General features: G+C 46.6%; 1 long non-coding RNA gene and 1 pseudogene across 1 annotated transcript; one reads left to right on the top strand and one right to left on the bottom strand.

Annotated features, from left to right (window-relative positions):
* Positions 1-4,619: 4,619 nt before the first annotated feature.
* LOC118968728 (uncharacterized) lies at positions 4,620-6,575 on the top strand. The gene is made up of 2 exons (XR_005056525.2): positions 4,620-5,195; positions 6,296-6,575. It is a non-coding gene; the product is annotated as an uncharacterized lncRNA (long non-coding RNA).
* A 4,584-nt stretch (positions 6,576-11,159) lies between these two features.
* On the bottom strand, positions 11,160-11,649 carry LOC118968714 (cytochrome c oxidase subunit 7C, mitochondrial pseudogene; annotated as a pseudogene).
* Between the last annotated feature and the right edge of the window lie 2,700 nt (positions 11,650-14,349).

Genomic DNA, 14,349 nt, shown 5'->3' with positions numbered 1-14,349 from the left:
TTTATGGTTGAATAGTAATATTCCGTTGTATATCATATGCCACGCTTTCTTTTTTTTTTTTTACCACTCACCCATCAGTGGACATTTAGATTGTTTTCATGTCTTGGCTATTATAAATAATGCTGCAGTGAACATGGGGGTGTAGATATCTTTTTGAATCAGTGTTTTCATTTCCTTTGGTTAAATCCAAGTGGAATTGCTGGATCACTGATAATTCTAGCTTTAATAAATTCAGGAACCTCCATACCATCTTCCATCATGGCTGCATCAATTTACATTCCAACTAGCAGTGTAGGAGGGTTCCCTTTTCTCCACATCCTCCCCAACAATTACTGTTTCTTGTCTTTTTCATAATAACCATTTGGCTTTCCCCACTCTGATTTCCAGGCTTGCCGTGATCTGCTTTTACACCTGGGTCAGCCACCAGGATGAGACCCTGGGTTCTTCCAGATGGCACTGGGGTGGCCTGGAAAGGGTGAGTGACATGGCTACAGAGAGGACGGGAGTCCCTCAGAAGGTAGCTGCCCAGCCCCGCCTGCCTGAGCTCTTCCCAGCACCCTAAATCAAAGAGTGTTTGCTGTTGGCAGAACAACTGCGGTCAGGGGCAGTCTACAAGGTTGGAATAAATATTTTGGAATATTCATCTGTGAGTTTATACCTTCCTCCTTGTATTGTTCTCTTTTCCATCCCTCCAGATGTACAGGTAGTGGGCTCTGCACTCACTGTAAGGAAGGGCAGGAAACAAAAGTTGCCCACTAAACATAAGCTCCCTTTCTGGACTGTTTGCATAGGTCTCTTCAAAGGCCCTGAGCTGGACAGGGTTTTCTAGGAGACAAAATGTCTTGGAGAAAGCTGAAGGGAGTTGGGCACCCCCTGGCCTCAGACTCTGAGCCTGGGAGGAAACGTCATGAGTCCCTGGAGCGAGGCAGACGTAGCCAGGCTCCTGACAGACCCAGAAGCCATGTGCCCAACCCCAGGGGATGACAGCCGCAGAGTGTGTTTAAGTGGGAGGCTGGTTTAGATGGAAGTTGCAGAGTTCCTTCTGGGTCTGGCGGGCAGGGGTATGGACATCTCAGCAGTAACCATGTGGACATTCGCCCCATGAGATGGCTGGGCACGGCCTCAGATTTGGGGACTAGAGCATAAGCATGGGATGGGGACGAGGGACTAGGGAACTCAGCCTCAAGAAGAGCTGGGGTTAAGTTCCCCCCAGGTCAGCAGAGCCACTGATTTAAGAAAACAGACCTCATGTGGACCTGAGCCGGTTGCTGAGGTTTCTACCCAGGGCACCTGTTCTCCCTCCGGTCCTGGGGGTCCAATCTGTTGCCATTCCCGCCAACTCTGGGCCGACCTGCTGGAGTTGGAGGTGGAGAAGAGGGGCTGGCTTGTCCTCAGAGCCAGATAACAGTTCCCCAGAGGGCTGATCCTGCCTCCTGCCTGGTTCTCCCAGCCCCGAGGGAGCAAAGGGCTGCATGAGGCCTCAGGCAGCTCGGGGGAGCATGCTCGGGTGGCCAGGAGGCGGAGGGAAAAGAGGCCGCAGGAAACTTGTCACAGCAGAGGATTTTCAGGTTGTTTCAGTGTCATCTACTGAGCATCTACCACACGCCACATCCTGGCTAGGTGCTGGGCAGTTAAGTAAAAGAAAGAATACAAGAAAGCACTGTGTCAGGGATGGCGCATGGTGGGTGCTTCATAAATGCTCCGTCCCTTGAACTCTTTCTGTAAGGATACAAAGAAGAAAACACAATTTGGCCCTCAAGGGTCTTTAAGTCCTGTAAGAGCTCAGAACACTGGCATACAGTTTTCTATAACCCAGGCAAAGCAGGGTCAACACGGTAGCCCAGGCCCAGAGAACCAGGGGCTCAAGGGAGGGGGAAGATGCATTTGAGGCTTCACAGACAGGTGCCACATGATGGCTGAGTGTGTGTATAGAGGAGGTGGGAGATGAGGGCAGGGGATAGGACACATGGGAAGCTATTGGAAGACTGAGCTACAAGGGAGCACATTCTGGTGACCCCACTCTCCAGAGTGAAAGTTCATGTGCAAATCAGTTGTTTGGAATTTGGAATGCATTTTCCCATGGGAACAATACCGTAAACAGAGACTGGTTTCTTAGGCCAGAGGATGGAGGCTGACTTACCCCATGAGGTTATTCAACTAGATCACTCATAACTATTCCCTCGATCAGGATGGGAGCTTTGCAGCATGACTCCTCTCTTGATGGCTGGACCTGCCATAGGCCAAGGTCGTCTTGTCTGGGGTTTCATATGGTTTAGGAGTAAATTAAACTTGAGAAATCATAAGGCTGGTTTTAATTATATTTAATAACAAAGCTATCAGCTGATCATACATTTATGATTACATATTAAAGGAATAGTTTGCAGGAGGTAGAGACGAAATAACTTCTATAGTACTATTAAATCAACAGCCAGGCTAATTTTAGAATTTCATAGGGACCAGAGTAGTTCTGCTTGATGTAAATACCTCCTAATCCCTAATCCAGTCTAACTGGTGTCCTTATAAAAGGGGGGGATTTGGACACAGACATGCGCACCAGGCGAGTGCCATGTGAAGGTGGCGGCAGCCAAGAAACTCTACCGACTGCCAGCAAACCACCCAAACGGGAGCGTCATGGATAAGATTCCCCCTGACGGTCCTCAGCAGGACACCTTGATCTCAAATTTGCAGCCCCCAGAACTGTAAAACAAGAACTTTTTGTTAAGTTTATGGTTCTTTGTCTTGGCAGCCTTAGAACCCTAATATAGTCATTATAGAAGTAATAAATTACTCATGAACAACACAATCTGACTGGGCCAGGGGTCCCTAATAAGGGCGGCCATCCGCAGGCTGCCCAGTGCCTGGTGCTAAAGCCATGCCCAACAGGTGACCCTGTACTGGCCACCCATCAGATCATCTTTCTTGAGGGGTTTAAAGGGAGGTCAAGCCTTGCAGAGAAGAAAGCACTGGTGGTAGAGTGGAGCCGAAACCAAGAGCCCCATTAGCAGAAGCCAGGGAGGAACTGCGCAGGAGCGGATTCTTCAGGCCACGAGGAGATGGGGCAGGCACTGGGGGTGGCGGGAGAGGCAGAGGCTCAGGGGTGAGGCAGAAGCCACGGCAAAATGAGCCAAGTAACACTTAGTGACGACACCCGTGGAGCAGGAGTACCCCCCTTGCCCTTGAAAGCTGAGAAGATGCTCACCCCGCTGCTGCTAGGGGGCTGGCAGGGCAAACATTATCCCAAATTATGTGCCTGCCTCCAGACACCTGGCGTCCTCACCTCCCCCGTGGAGCCTTAGAATGACTTCACCCCTGCCAGGTGAGACCCCTGAGCTGGTCTCTGCCCCTCTGCAACCCAAAAGCCCCTTCTGTCACCCCGCCACTCAGAAATAACCACTACTAATAACAACTATTAATATTAATATTAAAATAACCCAAAGAAATAACTACAATGAGTAATATTAATATTAATGTTGCCCAAAGTCCTCTTTTCTGTGCACATATTTTTACAAAATAGGGTAATACTATACACGTTGTTTTAGAACATTGCTTCTAAAAAACATTTTTCAAAACCAATAAAAATTTGTCATTATTTGTAGGGAATGTTTGTGGGATGTGTGCTAATCAATCTCCAATTGTTGGAAATTTAGTTTGTTCCCAGTTCTGTTTTTTTTTTTTTTGCATTGAGGTATTCACACAAAAAAGGCACAAATTTTAATGTATAGCTTGATGAATTTTGACATGTGTTTATGTTCATTTGCCATCATTTTGTTCCAACTTTTAATGTGTCTTTAATACCCTTTAATCTAACAATCCTATTTTCAGAAAAAGGTCCCACAAAAGTGAAGCACTGGTTTCTAACAATATATTTACAGAGATGTTTATTCCAATATGATTGGTAATAGCAAAAATCACTAGAACAACCTGGAGGTCCACTATTAGGGGAGTGGTTGAATAATTTATGGCACATGGGTACTATGAAGTTCTTTGTAAATTATTTTACAATATTATTTGCAAACATGATCGTGGTATCTTGAAAAAGAAGATCACAAACTCATGGTTGAATGTGACTTGTGCCTTCAATTAAAATTTTGTAAATGGAGGTGGGGAATCCGTATATGTTTTCTTACAAATTTGTTCTATTTGTACCTCTATAGGGAAAATAATAGAAAAAAACCTCACAGACTGTTAATGGTGCTCACCTTAGGAGGTGGTGATGGTGATATTTGACTAATTACAATAAATACATATTGATTTTGCAACTTGGGTAGTGTGATGGGAGATATTTTAGGAAGTAACAGAAAAAAACACACCATGCCCCGGGGATTGGGAGCAGTGCGGGGATTGTGGTAGAGATTTGATTGTTTAATCCCTTCAGAGACTCTTGCAGGACAGCGCAATGACAAAAGGTTAGACGGAGCCAGTCAGGTTCCTCATTACTGCGTGACCTTGAGCAACCATTAACCTCCCTGTACCTCAGTTTCCTTGTTTGTAAAGTGGGGATGATAACAATCTCTACCTGTCAGGGATGATGTGAGGACACTGCCAGAAAGAGACTAAGCAGGCATTAACATTTTTCACACTGGTAATCCAGTTTAATCTGTAATTGGTACAATTTAAAATAACAGTGAAAGGGGGAAAGGACCTATTTGACGCCCTCTGCAAGCAGGTGAGTTCTGCTTGGGAGGCTGCGCCAACTCTTCTGAGCTGCTCGTGGCTAATTCTCTTCCTTCATCTCCAGTTACATTGGCTCTTGGTGTGGGGGTCGGGGTGTCCGGAGGTGAGGAGGAGAGGGGGTGACCCAGGGGCCACTGGGAAGTTAGGGCTGCATTCCTCTGGAGCTCGGAGGATTTTTTCCATTAGCAAACAGCTGAGAGTTTCCTGGGGAGCTTCTATGAGGAAAATTCTATTTTTGGTAAGAAAATAAAAAGTCAACTGTTTAATGTAGCTGGGGTCTGTGGAATCAGGGAGGGGGCGTGTGTGGTGGGTGCAGGAGGCTCCTCAGAGGAGGGCCCCTCGGGGTCACCCACTGATCCCTGCCGTCATTCCTCCCCTGGCCTCAGGGTGGCACTGCTCCCTCTACAACGCCGACCACTTTTTGTGGCTGGGTAGCTACACGGCAGTAACACCAGCCCGAACTCTCCCAGAAGGCGTCCTAAAAGCTGGAATAACAAGAAGAAAATAGGCTCGGAGTCACGGTGAGTTAAAACTCTCCCTCACCAGTTCTAGCTTGTTCCCTGCAGCCCCCAGCCGGCTTCCCTGTCCTCTCCGGCCTTTCCTCCATATTTGAGGCCCAGCTACATCTGGGAGGCCCCGGGCAAAAAAAAAAAAAAAAAAAGGAGACCCACAAACTCTATGTCTACATATTTTTAAGTTATTAAATCAAGCCAGTAAGCATAGAGAATGTTTCAAACTCCTGCCTTGACATTTAGACCCCTTCAGAACACTTGGAAAACTGGTTCAGATATAAGATTTTTCAGACTCCTTAGAGACCCATGCCAGAATGTGGTACATAGCTTGCAAGAAATGGCCCCTGGCTCCCACCTCTGGCCGTTGACCCACCCCTTCTCTTCCAAAACGTCCCCTGATCTCCCACTTGCGTGCGTGTGGACAGCCCGGCCGGTACCTCCAGTCTTCAGCCCCACCCACACTCCCCACAACTCCTGCTAATAGCAACTCTTGGCCATTCTGAGGAACTAGGGCGTGCCCACTGGTAGTGAGATAGAGCAGGGAAATGGGGCAAGGGTCATGCCATTGCAAAATCTACTTAGCTTGCAAAAAAGGCCCAGCTTATTCTTTAACTTCATCTATATCCTGTTCTTCCTCTTCTTCCAGCCCCTTAATCAGTTAAGTAAATTTGTAACCAGGATGAAAGATAGACCTCTGGAGTGTAAATGAACCTACACGGGTAAAGAATGCCAAGATCCTGATCAACACAGTCACCTAAATAACCCTATTCTTAAAAACAAAACTTTCAGAGGAATTAGGAATCACTTGTATCCTTCATGCCTTATGCTGACTTCTACCCAAAAGGCCCTATAAAACCCCAAACCCTAAACCCCTAAGCACACCTCCTCTCTGAGGTTGCCCGCACTCCCACCTGAGTGTGTACTGTCTTATACCAAATAACCTTTCTTGTTGCATAAGCCGATTGCATTGTCTTTGAACTCTTTTCCATGATAAAGACACGAACACTCCAACCTCCACCTCTGGTGGTAAATGTCTTTGTCACTCTACTACTTTATTCAGCTTTCCAGTCTTGACACAATCCTTTTCTGTCTTCCTTTTTTTATTTCAGAGCAGATGGGAAGTGGAAGGTTTCAGAACCTCAACAGTCCATCCTGTGCTCTGCAGAAACTTCAAATTCTGGGTGGTAGGGATATAATTCCCACGCGTGCAGATCACACAGACCCTGGACACCAGGTGACCCTGGCGTTGGGAGTTAGCAAGGCGGCTGCCCTCCGCCCAGCAGGGGTCCAATTTCCCTGTCCCCCCTGTTCTTCCTCGCCCTCTTCTGTCTGCATAGCTGCTGACATTCGCTTCTACTCTTGTTTTAATGAATTCCTTTCTCACTGTCACTTGTTTGTCCTGGACGAGAACTTCTTCCCAGAGTCGAGAGCCCTCCTCCATCCGGGTTGAGGTTTCACCTAGTGTGCAGGGAGAGACCTCCCCGGCTGCAGATGCCCGGCAACAGTAGTGAGGTCCACTACTTGGCAAGAGAGACCCAGCAAAGAGCCTCATGCAGGGTCTGGAAGAGGGCTTGGCACCAGTGGGGCAAGGGTCCTGGTACCCAGGAGTGTGTGTTAGTGTCCTAGGACTGCTGTAACAAAGCGCCACACATCGGGTGGCTGAAAACAACAGAAATGTATTGTCTCAGAGTTCTGAAGGGCCTAAGACCAAAAGCAAGGTATCAGCAGAGCCATGCCCCCTCTAAAACCGATGATCCGGGAGATCCCTCTCTTCCTCGTCTCCTCCGAGCTTCTGGTGGTTTGCTGGGAATCCCTGGCACTTTCAGGCTGCAGCTGCAGCGCCTCAGTCTCTGTCTCCGACTTCAGTCTCTTCACCTGGTGTTCTCCCCTCCCAGGTGTCTGTGTCTCATGTTAACTGATTACAGCTACAAGGACACTGTTCCCAAATAAGGTCACATTTTGACATGCTGGGGGTGGGATTTCAACATCTCCTTTGGGGGATACAATTCACATAACACAGTGGGCATGGGGGCTCCTGCCCTATGGGAAGGGACACAGATGGAGTTGGTGTGGAGCAGGTGCGTCTCTTGCTCTGGGCCGGAGTGGTCCTGGGAATGGCGACGGCAGGGTATGTGTGTGTGTGTGTGTGTGTGTGTGATCTTTAGTCCCACCCACCACCACCACCACCACCCCTGGGGCATACTCCTAGACAGCTGGACTCCTGGAAATCTGTATTATGTGAGGAGCTGTCCTTTCAAGAGCACAGAGTGCCCTTCCCCTCTCAAGGGACAGATCGTTCCTGCCTTAACACAACTCTTCATCTGCCCAGGCCCCTGCTGATGGCTCCCAAAGCAGCCCCTGTGAGAGGTAAGGGCTCTTTGCCTGAAATGAAAAATTCATGAAGGAAGACTAGGGATCAGCCCCTTGGAGAACTGCCAAGTTGCTGCGCTCCAGGGACGTGGCAAATAGCTTGAAAAGCCAAATGGAAATTTCCTCTTCTCTCTGGCACTTCCCATCATGCTCTCCTTCTGTATTTGGGGAAGCAGGGATGGGGGGTCCCTGCTCTGCTATACCTGGTCACACCTCTTCAGTCTCATCTGAGCCCCTGGATCAGCACCAACAGTGCCCATATGGCAGGGCACTCAGGCAGTGGGGTACCTCTCCTTACCCAGACCAGGCATCACCAGCAGCCTTAACAAAATGTGTGTCATTGCTAGAGCAAGCTGGCACCGTCCAGACCACCTGCCATCCCCAAACCTGGAGGAGCCCCAGGCTGGCTATTACTGTCCCTGGGAAGACCCCCTACAGGTTACTTCCTGCTCCAATTCCCTAACCCACAAATCTGATCAAAGTTCCTATGGCTGGTGAGACGGTCATAACTCACAGCTTGGGGAGGGAGCCTTGGAACTTCTGGGGCCATGCTGGGCCGACAGTGATGTGAATAGAGTTAAAGGGGAAAAATCCTCCAACCATAAGTGATGGAGAATTTGACTTTAATGTAGGGACGGGCTTGAGAAGTGCGACTGGCTGCCTGTGATGTGCAAGATGGCACAATGGTCACAGACACCGTTCTGGAGGTGGTGAGCCCTGGGGCAGTGGCTGATCCTCAGAAATCGGGTAGGAGGGCCGGCTGCCTCCCAGCACTGCTGTGCCTCCTCCCAGCCACCGGTGCCGCTGTTCCAGGGCTGAGGAAAATCTCACACCACCGTGCGCTGTGCAGGCCAGGCCTCAAGGGAACACATCTTCCTCCATGGTTTGGGGTCCCCGCTCAGGGTCCCAGTGCCTTTGCTCTCGGTTCCCAGTTCAATGATATACACGGAAGCCCGGCAGTTCAGAGTAGGTAAAAGGTTCTAGACCCAAATTCTAACGTGTGTGTTCAGGGGTGGGGGGTTCCCATACCACCACCAAGCAATCCTCTGACCACACATGGCTGTCCTACAGTTCAACTCAATTCTGACATTGTCTACCCAGTGAGAGTATCAGCTCCCACAAGCAAAGGACTCAGTCCCACAGGAGTGCCCTCCGCTTCAGACGCTGGTCTCAAGCCTAGGTTGTTAACTACACCTCTGACCTCCTGGCTATAATACAGAGGTTTCCACGATCCCCTCCTTGGGTTCGATTGATTTGCCAGAGTGACTCACAGAACGGCAGGAAACCCTTTTACTCACTAGATTATTGATGTATTACAAAGGATATTAAAAGATGTGAATCAACAACCAGATGAAGAGATACATGGGGCGGGCAAGGTCCCAATCAAAGGAGTTTCTGTCCCCATGTGGCTTGGGGCCTGGCACAGCTGCACGTGGAAACATCCTGGTTCCCCAGCCTGGAAGCTCTCTGAATCTTCTGCTTTGGGGTTTTTATGGAGGCTTTATGACATAGGCTTTATGGGTTAAGTCATTGGCCACTGGCGATAGAACTCAGTCTCTAGTCCCTCTCCTCTCCTCTCCCGGAGGCTAGGGAGTGGAACTGAGAATTCCAACTCTCTAATCACAAGACTGGCTCCAGGGCAGCCAGCCCTCCCCGCCCCCTCCCACCCCAGCCTTTGGCACTTTCCAAAAGTCCGCAGCGTGACGCACAACATCCTTATCACTCTCATACTAGGCAATTACAGTGATTTTAGGAGCTCAAAGCCAACATCAGGGACAAAGACCAAATACATATTTCTTCTTATAAACCACAGTGTCACATTAGGATACTAACTCAAGTGTATTTAATTATTTCATCTTCTGTGTGTGGAAAGCTATTGTGGTTTTTTCCTTCAGATTGTAAAAGTCATTTGTACTCTATGGAACCCCTGAAAAACATAAGAAGTATAAAGACAAATGGGGAGGAAGGAATACCTATAATCTCACTACCCAGAAGTAAATTATCAATATTTTGACATATTTCTTTCCTGTTTTTGTTCTATTCCTTTTTTTTCTAAATCTCATTTGAAAACACACCAAATACATAATTCTAATCAAGAATATTTTTCTATGGTATTTATAATAACTTTAAAAACATTATAATAACTTTAAAAACATAATTATCCATAATATGCATATTCCGTAATTTGCCTGATTAATCCTCTGCTCTTGGATGTCTGAGTTGCTTCTGCTGTTTTTTGCTAATTTAAATTATTATGTGATATATATTTCTGCATAAAGCCTTGTCCATCCATTTAGAATATTTTCTCAAGGTAGAGTCCTGGAAATACAACATAAGGTCAGTCTAGAGGCTATGAACAGTTTCAGGACCTTCTTTCATATTGCTAAACGGCTTTTCTGAAAGGTTGTACTTACCAGCAGTAGGAAAGGCCATCTCTGCAAGACTTAATTCTAAGCCCTACAGGGTCAGAAAGCCAAAAGTCCACCAGTAAGGAGTGACTTCCATACCACCGAGCTTCAGGAGCCGGAAAAAGCACATCTAGCAAGGTTGGGGCTCACAAAGAACACAAGGCCTGAACTTCTGGGGGATGCTGCACACAAATGGAGAGAAGCTTTTTGGACACCAGGGCTGAAGGATGGCTGGAATCCTAAGGCCATGCTGGGGGCCAAGAAAAAGCCACAGCACGTGAAGAAGGGTGTTCAGGGTCCCATGGGGCATAATGTGCAGTTGGAGTAAGTCTGGAGAAGGTCAAGGAATTGATCTTTTTTAAGACATTTAGAAATGGACTAGGGATGGTGGTTCTAAAGCGAACAAGCAGACAATGGGGGTAGTTTCAGGTGACGGATTGTAAAGTGGACATGAATATGTCAACGTAAAGATCTAAAGCTGGCCCATCTCACTTATTGATTTCTATTGGCTACTGAATGAGTCACTTTTATTGCAGAATAATATCCTTTTAATGTGTTCATTTGACTATGTCAGGTCTCTTTAATCAATCACAATGGCTGCTTCTTGACAGAACATGGAATCCCTTTCTTTTTAAATTGGGCTTATTTTTTTCTGATTACATGTGTAAAATTTAAAACCCTAAAATATAGAACAATATGGAGTATAAGAAATAAAATAAAGATCATCTATAACTTGAACATCAAAAGACAACTGTGGACATGCTAATATAAATCCTACCAGATTTTTTTCCTGTACATTCTCTCTCTGTCATACACACACACACACACACACACACACACACACACACACACACACACAAAGGTAATCATATTATACATATAGCTACTTTTTATTATAGTGAAATATATATAACTTAAATTTATCATTCTAACCACTTTCAAGTGTAGCCGGGTGGCATTAAGCATGTTCACATTGCTGTGCAGCCACCACCACCACCACCGTCCATCTCCAGAACTTTCTCATCTTCCACAACTGAAACTCTGTGGCTGTGAAACAGCTCTTCATTTCCCCTTCCCCCCAGCCCTGGCAACCACCATCCTATTTTTTTATTCCTATTAATTTGATTACTCCAAGTATCTCATACAGATAGGACCATATGGCATTTGTCCTTTAGTGACTGGCGTATTTCGCTCACCCAGTGTCTTTGAGGTTCATCCACATGGTAGCAAATATCAGAGTTTCTTTCCTCTTTAAGGCTGAATAACATTCCATTGAATACCACATTTTGTTTATTCCTCTGTCAAAGGGCACTTGGCGCATACAGTGTTGTAAGCTGCCTTTTTCTTTCTTTTTTTTTTGAAGGATTCCTGCCATAAGGTTATTTACAGACGCAGTTAGTATGTTGAATTTAAGAGTTTGATACATTTTCAAAGAGATTGCACCTCTTAAAATGCTCCTCTTCGTATCTGTTTCATGAATTTCCTAAAACATCCTTATTTCTTAAGAGGCTGGTGTCTTACTATAAAGAAAGGTGTGGCAAATCCAGGCCCAAGGTACAGACTCATCGTCATTAGTAACTGCCACCTGTTTTCCACTGATATTGGCAAATCCTTCCATAGGTCCTCCTCGTAGCGGCTGTACGGGCCACAGAGGCTGGGAACCTCTGGATGCTCTGTGCCAACATAGTGCTTCTGGAAGCTCTGTGAAAGGTTCAGAGAAGGAAGGCAGAAGAAATGGCCAAGCTGCCTCTTTCATTTCACACAGTACAGATATCATTTCATGTCAGTAAAGTAAGATTACATTATCATATTTAATGGCAGTTAGTATTTCATTAAACAGATATTCTATAAATGATTTAAACAGACTGCTGATAACAAACACGAGATGGTTTCTAAATTTTTACTTAATAAACATCTCAGTGATGGACAATCTTAACAGATTTTTGTTGAGAAATATATCATGTAGGGGAGGACATAGTGTATACATAAAATTTAAGGGATAATAAAACGAATGCCTCTGTACCCCACTCCCAGCTTTAGAAATAGCGTTATCAGAACTTCAGAAGACGCCTGGACGCCATGCCCCATCTTACTGGTCTCTCATCCCCCCGCAGAGGTTCTCTTATCCTGAATTTGTGTTCATCATTCCCATGTTTTGTCTATGATTTTATCATATGAGTATGTGTCCTCTGCTCCCCAAAACTAGATCCTAATCTGAGCTTGTAGGATAAAAGAAAGAACAAGACAGCACTGGGCAGTTTGGTTCCTGGCTTTCCTTCCCAGACTCTAAGTGTTTGTTTCTTCCCATCTGAGAAAGCCCCTCCTCTGCACTGCATGATTCTCCACCTCCTTGGAGGGAAGCCCCCGCCCTGCAAAGTTGGCAGCACTTTAGAATCCCCCCACCATCCATCCCTATGCCCCCATCCAACCATCAGGGCAAATGCATTGGAAAGATCGTTTTCCGCAGCACATCTTCCTGAAGTCTGAAGGAAGGGTCTAGAATAACACCATGCTGGGGGCTTCAGCGGAACTACCCAGATGGCCCCCGGCACCCCCGACTTAGCACTTTGGAGATCGCCCCTCTAAGGTGATATGCCTCCTCCTTCCCCCTGGGGTCCTCCTGTTTCTTTTCCTGACAACCTGTAGGGAACTCTTGGATTGAACAAATACACAAACACTCATCTCCTGATCTCAGACACGACAGTGTTTAGATGCACAGTGACAAGGTGTTTAAACAAAAGTAACACAATTGTCTGAAGATTTCTTCTATGCCAAATGAATATAGGCTTTTTCAGAGTTTTAGTTCCCCCTTCGCCTCACCCTCCTTCTAGAATACAGCTTTGGTCATCCTCAGGCAACTGCAGACCCCTTCCTTCCAGAAGTTACCCCCCGCCCCCAGCCCAACCCCATAAGGAAATAACTACCACCATCAAGCCAGTATCCTGTTTGTGTCTGTCCTGTTGCAAGATCCTGTGAAAAAGAAAGCTTCCTAGGTGTTTAAACAAAAGTAACACAATTGTCTGAAGATTTCTTCTATGCCAAATGAATATAGGCTTTTTCAGAGTTTTAGTTCCCCCTTCGCCTCACCCTCCTTCTAGAATACAGCTTTGGTCATCCTCAGGCAACTGCAGACCCCTTCCTTCCAGAAGTTACCCCCCGCCCCCAGCCCAACCCCATAAGGAAATAACTACCGCCATCAAGCCAGTATCCTGTTTGTGTCTGTCCTGTTGCAAGATCCTGTGAAAAAGAAAGCTTCCTAGGTGACTGCAGTCTGGCCTAGTATGCTGGTATTAGCTTCCATTTACTTCATGCTTGCCTTGTTCCCAGAGCTTTACATAGATTATCTGAAAAGTATATTTCACTCCTTTTGCATACATGGAAGTTCAGGTGCAATCATGCATCCAAACACACTAGCTAACAAAGCTCAGTTCAGAATTTGGATCAGGTCTGTGCATCACTAAAGGGTGTGTGTGTGTAAGCACTAAGCTCTGTGCATTCTCTAGGCAACCTTTAGAATTTTTTCCTGGGTGTTGGTGGTTTAAAACAACAGAATTTTATTCTCTTACAGTTCTAGAGGCTGAAAGTCCAAAATCAGGGTTTGGGCAGGAACGGCTCCTTCTGAGGATGTGAAGGAGAATCTCTTCGGTGCTTCTCTGATGGTTGCCAGCAACGCTTGCTTCATAGATGTGTCACTCCAATCTCTGCCTCTCTCATCATATGGTCTATTTCTCTACGTCCCTCTGTGTCTCTATATCCAAATCTCCCCCTCTCTTATAAAGACACCTGTCATTGGATTCAGGGTCCACCCTAACCTGGAGTAACCTCATCTTAACTTAGTTACATCTACAAAGACCCTGTTCTCAAATAAAGTTATATTCACAGATATCAGGGATTAGGACTTGAACATATCTTTTTAGAGGACACAGTTCAACCCACTACCCTGGGCATCCTTGTCAGCAAGCGTTCTCCTGTCCTATATCCTCTTGGGAATGTGACAGGAGCAGTACTCTGCTTCCACAAGTAAACCCGAGGTTCAAGAGGCCTTTCCTGAGCCGAATCCGCAGCAGGGGAGCTGGATCCAAACGTGCTGAGCAAGATACCTTTGCAGAGAATCAGACCCCTTGGTTGCAGGCCAAGAAAGCCCGCAGGCCAGCAGAGACCCTGAACAGCCACATGGTGAAGCGCTTCCCTTCCTTGGCCACAGCCAAGCTCCTGAGGGCAGAGTGACACCACCCAGTGGTGTTAGTCATCCCCCCTCCGGATGCCCTGCCCTTTGGAAAATGTGCCCGGACCCTTGTGAGGTCACCAGGCTTATAGAGTTCTGGCTCTGAATAAATAAGGGGCAAAAGGTTTTGAGATTCACAGCTCTCTTACCCCAGATTCCG

Source organism: Manis javanica, chromosome 18 (assembly GCF_040802235.1).
Source record: "Manis javanica isolate MJ-LG chromosome 18, MJ_LKY, whole genome shotgun sequence".
NCBI lineage: Eukaryota > Metazoa > Chordata > Mammalia > Pholidota > Manidae > Manis > Manis javanica.
Note: the sequence above shows the minus strand (reverse complement) of the source record. Positions and strands in the feature narration are given on the sequence as shown.